The sequence below is a fragment of the Meriones unguiculatus genome, chromosome 6 (assembly GCF_030254825.1).
Source record: "Meriones unguiculatus strain TT.TT164.6M chromosome 6, Bangor_MerUng_6.1, whole genome shotgun sequence".
Lineage (NCBI taxonomy): Eukaryota > Metazoa > Chordata > Mammalia > Rodentia > Muridae > Meriones > Meriones unguiculatus.
In genome coordinates, this window is record NC_083354.1 from 81,361,095 (window position 1) to 81,368,388 (window position 7,294).

A 7,294-nucleotide genomic window follows, 5' to 3' on the forward strand; every position below is an offset into this window, starting at 1 on the left:
GAGACATCTTCCTGTCCAGATGATTGATGGGCCCATTCGGATTGACTCTTGCAGGAGGGGAAATGGTATGTTTCCATTCTTTATCAGAAATGCTCTTTCTATACATTAATCTTGTAAGGGTTCAGGTTCCTGGATCCAGGTTTGGTAGTTATCAATTAATGACATCTTGTCTCTTCCCAGGAGCAGAGGTTGGGCTAGTCATGTTCCTCTGAGCAGTAACTAGGGGCCTGCTGCTCCTGTTCCTGTTTTGATGAGCTGCTGATTATGAGGGACCATTCCAGACTAATGTCCTCTTATCTTGCTGATAGCTAAGTAGCTACCTAACATGGGTTAATTAATGTGGGCCAGTAAAGGAAACCCGACTCACTGTAATGCTGAACCTAGCACACCCAGAAGCTCCCTCTCCAATAGCTTCCCCTTTTGACCTTGAGCCAAGCACGCTCAGGTTTGTATCCTTTCTTCTTTTTAAAAATATAGACTCCTTCACAGGTTTGCATGCCATCCTTCCACAGGGCCATGTTAATTTTCTCTGCATTGTTCCAATTTTAGTATCTACCTGCCAAGACAGGCACCCACACAGTTCTCTCTCTTTCTCTCTGTCTCCCTCTTTTTTTTTTAAACTAAATGTTTGTGTTTTGCTTGCACACGTGTCTGTATGTCTGTGCACCATATGCATACCTTGTGCCCGTGGAGGCCAGAAGAGAGCATCAGATCCCCCAGCACTGGAGTCACAGACAGTTGGTAGCCACCAGGTGAGTACTGGGGAGTAGAACCCAGATCCCTTTCTTTTCCTTTTTCTTTCTTTTCTTATTCTCTTTTTAAATACAGCATTCTGTCTGCAAGTGTGTCTGTGCACCAGAAGAGGGCACCAGATCTCACTATAGATGGTTATGAGCCACTGTGTGGTTGCTGGGAATTGAATTGAGGACCTTTGGAAGAACAACCAGCATTCTTAACCTCTAAGTCATCTCTCCAGCCTCTTGGATCACCTTGAAAAACAGCCAGTATTCCTAACTGCTGAGTCACCTCTCCCATCTCCTTTTTAAACATGTGATCTATGACCTTAAACTAAAGATGCTCAAAAATATGCCCACTCTTCCATGTGTTTTCATATATAAATATGTATAAACTCCCTAAATAAAATTCCCATGCTTCCTTTGTTTGAGGAGAGCAATCAAGAGACTCGGGACCTGAATAAAGGCAGGGGTAATAATGAGATGGGGATATTTGATCATTATACACTACATACATGTGTGAAATTGCCAAAGAAAAAAATTAATTCAAGAAGGGAAAAAAGTTAAAACAGCAACAACAAAAAAACCACACACATACATAAAACAAACAACAAAAAGCCCTCAAACTCAATCAACCAAACAAAAAACCTAAATTTAAAAAAAAAAGAAAACTCCAAGGTATACTCTAAAGTAAACAAACAAACACTCAGAGATTAAGCAAGGAGTGAACCAGACTCAGCTATCAGACATTGTTAGATTACTAATAAGAAGTTTGATGTAAATCTTATAATGTTAAGAGTTTAGTTGCAAAAAAATAGACCACACTCAATAGGCTTCATGATTATGGCAGACGATCAAGATGGGTAATGAAGCCAGAGTGAAGAAAAATCTAGGAAACTGACTAATGTAAACAGCATAAAACAAAAACCCAGTAACAAACATAAAATCCAAGGAAAAGAATATGCCAGGCAAATGACCTCTAAACTATGATAATTTACATTAAAAATATCTTTAAAAAGATGGTAATTTAAGCTGGGCAAGGTGGTGCAATCCTGTAATTACAGCACTCTGGCAGAGGCAGGCAGATCTCAATGAGTTTGAGGCCAGCATGGTCTACAAAGGGAGCCCAGGACAGCCAAGGCTACACAGAGAAACTCTGTCTTGACAAACAAAAACAAAAACAAACACACAAACAAAAAAAGAAAAGGAAAGGAAAGATGGGAACTTCATTTGACTTTAAAGAAGTAAGGGTGAGAGATTCATTGTAGACTTTTCGCCAGAAAAATGCAAACAGGAAAGGCTAAAGTAAAATAAAATATTTAAAATAATAAAAGAGGAAAAATCTAGAATGTCTCCTGCAGCAGACAGCAACTAACACTGAGACCTACACTGACCAATATGCAGAGAATAACGGATTAAGGAGATTCCAAGTCCTTCATGGCACACTCCGTCCTCCTAACGCTCAGGGATGGTTGAGGAAGAGGGACTAGAAAGAGTGCCAGAGCCAGAGGCAGTAAATAACTTCAGTGAAATACTATTTTCTGGCTATAATATGGAAGTTGCACATATGAACTCCCAGCGGTTACGACAGCGTGCACAAGACCTGCACAAAATCAAGCCAGAAAAACATCACAGTATGAGGAGGAAGTAGTCAGGAATTCCTCCCCTCAGCTGAGCCGCTACCGCCAATAGCGGGCTGCTGGGAGAGTCAGTTTTCTCCAGCAATGTGGCTCCTGAGAGGCTGGTATTTGACCCAGTATATGGCCATGCATTCAGGCACATACGGTAGTACTAAGTGGATTCCATGGATTTGAGAAGAAGAGAAAGAAGATTACGACAATGATGATCAGGGAAAAAAACAAAACATGAAATGGGGAAGGAATAGTGGGGGTGGGGATGGGAAAGAAATTGGAGAGGAGAGAATGAGGGTAGGTAGAGTTGGCCAAAACATATAATGTTCATGTATAAAATTCTCAATTAAAAAAATAAAAAAAAAAGAAAATTCCAAAGTGATCCATGTTCTTGGTACCACAAATAAAATACAGACATTTTTAACTTGGAAAGGACAAACATTGGAGAAAGAACAAATAAAGGATACCTTAATTTAAAAATTAAATGTGTATATATATACATATATATATATATATATATATACACACACACACAAACACACATGTTGTTTTGTTTCTTCTTGAAATAGGACCTTTTTGTTTGTTTGTTTTAGACAGGGTTTTTTGTTTGATTGGTTGTTTTTGTTTGTTTGGTTGTTTTCTCTGTGTATCCCTGGCTATCCGGTAGACCAGGCTGGCCTCAAATTCTGCCTACCTCTGCCTCCTAAGTGCTAGGATTAAAGGCAAGTGCCACCACAGCCTGATAAATGAATAACATAAACTTAGGCAAGTGTTAACATTTTTAAGTAAAAAAAAATCAGCCCCATATTAAAGTAGGTACCAGGGACCCAGAGCAATGAGCTTCACTACTTTCTCAGTTTCCTCATCTGCGAAATGGGATGGACAGAATAACTCACCTCTCTCAAATCTTCTTCCTGTTCAGTTATTATTAAAAATGAAAGGAATAGGCCTAGAGATGAAGCTGAGCTGGTGGTTGCCTAGCTGCACAAACCTTTGGGTCATCACCAGGACATATAAACTGGGTACGGTGGTAAACATTTATAATGCCAACAATTGGAAGGTGGGTAAGAGGATCAGAGATTCAAGCGCATCCTTGGTCACATACAAGTCTGAGGGAAGCCTGGGGTCTCAAAAAAATATAGAGCAACGTGGAGGTTAAGCTGCCCACTGGGTATATATGTCTAGTCCACGAATGGCTGGTGCTTCAGTCTCAGCAAGCCCCTCTGTGCCCAGCATGGCTGTGGAAGAGGAAGTCCACATGAGACTGGATTTTGCTGAGGTAGGTTTACAGGGTGGGTCTCCCCTTTTCTGAGGGGTAGAAGAGAGTGGAGAGAAAGAGGAGAGAGGAATGGAGTAGCAGGATGGGGAGGAGAGGAGAGAGGGATCTATGATTGAGCTGTAAAGTGAATAACAAACTAAAAAATATAAACCGTATAGACTTTAAAATAATCAATCCCAATCTATCACAGTGAATTTGTGTTTTCTGTATATCTCAAGTGCACATCGCTTACAGCATTTTCTTCTAGCAGATGTAGCAATCCATTTGGTATGATCACAGGCTCAGCACCACTCAAGGCATCCTACCCAAGGCGTCCTGCTGCAAGGAACACAAAGGCTCAAAGAAAAGGCCACTTCATGGTATTGATTCTACCATCAGAGGAATCAAGACACATGCTTTTCAATCTGAAGAGATCAGCCACAGCGCCTTCCTTGACCAAACAGAGCTCAGGACTAGCCTGTGATTGCCTCCAGATCTGTCAAGAGGCATTCCTTCCCTGACTGGCTGTCAATACACTTCTGGGCCCTGGCAGACACTTCCCTGAGCTACAATTTCCCTGTCAATCAAAAGTTTTGTTCATCCAGATTATTGCCTAAGTTGTAGCATTCATTAAGGAAGAAAAACAAACCACAGCAAGGCTGAGAGCCGGGTGAAAACCACCTGCCCCTTCTGAAATGAAAAGCTGATCCGACTTCAGGTTTGAAAGTGATGGAGAAAAACCCCTAGTGGCTGAGATGCAGGTCCCCACCCCCAGCCTCCATCCCAGAACGTCCCCCTCTAACCGCTGCAACAAAAATTCCCCAAGGCGGTTCTAGCCCGAAGGTTTATTTTCTACTTTGAAACTGCCTGCCTCGTTGGCAGGGGAGATGGAAATGCTGTAAGCCTGCCTGCACTCCCAGCGGTTCTCTTTCAATTCCCATTTCTGCCCCACTGGGAAATTAAATGGCATAAAAATCAATGCTTCACTTTAAAGGAAAGGGGGCTGGATGACCAGATATCAATATATTCCTTTCTGGATTAGACACTGTTTCAGAGCGTATCTGGCTAAAGAAATTTTAACAGGCAGGCCCAGATGAGCTGGACGGAGGCATTAGCTGAAGCATGGAGTGAAAAAGCCTCTTGTCTGTGTCAGAGTTTTGCTAAGGAGCAACTCTCTCCACTTCCTAGAGTATAGGAATGATTTCAAGAGCGAATGTGAGTTCTAAATTTTGTCCAAGGACTACAGACCGTAGAAACCCCTCAGGCCCACAGACTTCAGATGAATGACAGGCCCAATCTCTGTGGCTCACAGCTGCTCGGCCACCTAAGGGCACCCTGAGCCTGGGCTTGGGAAATGGCTAGAACAGAGAGAAGTTTCTTCTTAAAAGGTAAAAGTAACTTTTTTTTTTTTTTTTTTTTTTAATTTGGGGCTTGAACCCTGGCCTTGCATGCGTGACTCAAGCATTCTACCACGAAGCCACACCTTCATCCCTAAAGGTAAACTGCTTTTCCTGCAGTCACAGCAGGGGCACAGTTTCAGTTACAGAAGTGACTACCTTCTCATCGGTTTGCCAGCTGGGAACACACTACTGTTTCTCCACTGGGGACAAAAGTCAGTGTCTTAAAGTCTGGTGGACTCCTGCCTTCTAAACCCAACCCAAACTAAGACACCCATAGAGGTGTCACCATGAATACCAAGAAAGGTGTCTGGAAACCAGACGTCAGCTATTTGTCTGGTTTTCCAGTAGTATGCTGGGGTGTGGTTATACTGTATCAGAACATTTCACATCAACACAGGGTATGCAGTGTCTGGTGTCTTATCTATAATCCCAGTGCTAAGGGAGAGAAGCAGGAAGAGGCCATCAGTTCAAGGTCATCATTCAAGGTCATCAACTTTGTTGATATAGATCAGTGGTTCTCATCCTGTGGATGGGGGGGGGGGGTTGTATATCTGATATCCTGTATATCGATATTTATTTACATTATAATTCCTAACAGTAGCAAACTTACAACTATGAAATAATTTTATGGCTGGGGTCACCACAACATGAGGAACTGGATTATAAGAAAGTGAGCATAAAAATCCCCCAATACAGAACATTATATAACTGCCTTGAATTCCTTAAGAGCCAACATGAATAAAAGTCTCTTCTAGATTTAAACAAAACAGTGAAATGCCATGCAAATAAGCAATGAAGGGAATCTGACCCAACAACAAATGGGTGTGACATAAAATACACCTTTTGGAAAGTTGAGAAAATCTGAGTATGTACTGGTAGTATAGTTAGCATTCTGGAGCATATTCTAGTGTTGGTGGAGATGCAGGGCGATGCCATTCGTGACGGGCTGCTCAAGTACGAGGGGATGGAGTGCTACACCTTGTATGATGTGGTTTGCTTTCAAATGGTTCAGCAGAATAAATCCAGAGGTTGGACACAGGGGTGCATGGCTGTAATTTCGCACTTGGGGAGTTGAAGCAGGAGGATTGAGTTTGATGCCGTCTAAAAAACCAAACCCAGGAACTGGGGAGATGACTCTGCTGGGGAAATACTTAACCATGCAAGCAGGAGGACCTGAGTTTGGATCCTCAGTACCAACGTGTGCTGGCACACATTTGAACCCTGAGGTGTAGAGACAGGCAGAGACCTAGAGCTTGCTGCTCAGTCAGCTGGATTAGTGAGCTCCAGGCTCAGTGAGAAACCCTGTCTCAAAAAGTAAAGTGGACAACGGGGAAGCCCCCAACATCAACCTCCAGCTCCACATGCAATGTGTACACACATGCTCACCACACACACACACACTTTTGTTTATGCATTTATTTGTACTAGATAATCTAAAGTATCCTGCCATTCCCTGTGCTAGTTTTATAAACCTTCTGTGCATTATTTTCTAAAGCTAGCGGAAATAAAAAAATGTTCTCCTTACATTTGTATTTATCTGGAGGGAGGGGAACATGACGCATGTTGAAGTCGAAGGACAATTTGGTGGAGCCCCTCTCTCCTTCCACCATGTGGGCTTCAGGAACTGAATTTAGGCTGCCATGCTTGGCAACTGCTGCCTTCACCCACTGAGCCATCTTGCTCACCTCACTCTTTCTTCATTACACATCTCCCTGTCTTGTTTTCATCAGCTACCGACAACTTGTGCATTTCCTCTGAAGTATACTTTAAAACCTCAGCAGATGACACCCTTTGGAGGGGAACACTGTCTTAATTCACACAGTTGAGAATTGTGAGGCTACAGCCAACATCTCAAAAACTTGTGTGTGTGTGTGTGTGTGTGTGTCTTGTGTGTGTTTATGTGTATATGTCTATTTTCAAATGGCTGGAAGTACAGAGTCAAGGGCTTCCCAGTTTCAGGACAGTGCTGGTACCTTCCAAACAGACTCACAGGCTCTGCAGTGCAAGAGCTGGATTTGGCAGTTACCACCCAGCCCAAGGTAACATCATTTTGTTTTGCGTCTAACTCTGACTTCTACTCTGCTGCTTCTGACTAAGCACTTTCACCGCAGTCCACATTTTTCTGTTCATGTTTGCAACTCAACATTCCTATTAGAATGAAGGTTGGGTACCCCGTCCTGCCCTAGAAGACTGCAAGCAGTGTGGCAGAACCAGGAACCTGACAATAATGGGGTGGGTAAAATAAAGACCTAACACAGAACAAGTTTTAAG

The 7,294-nt window shown here is 42.6% G+C and overlaps 1 non-coding gene across 1 annotated transcript; it reads right to left on the reverse strand.

Annotated features, from left to right (window-relative positions):
* Nucleotides 1-467: 467 nt before the first annotated feature.
* LOC132655047 (U6 spliceosomal RNA) lies at nt 468-570 on the reverse strand. The gene has a single exon (XR_009592629.1). It is a non-coding gene; the product is annotated as a U6 spliceosomal RNA (small nuclear RNA).
* Nucleotides 571-7,294: the final 6,724 nt, after the last annotated feature.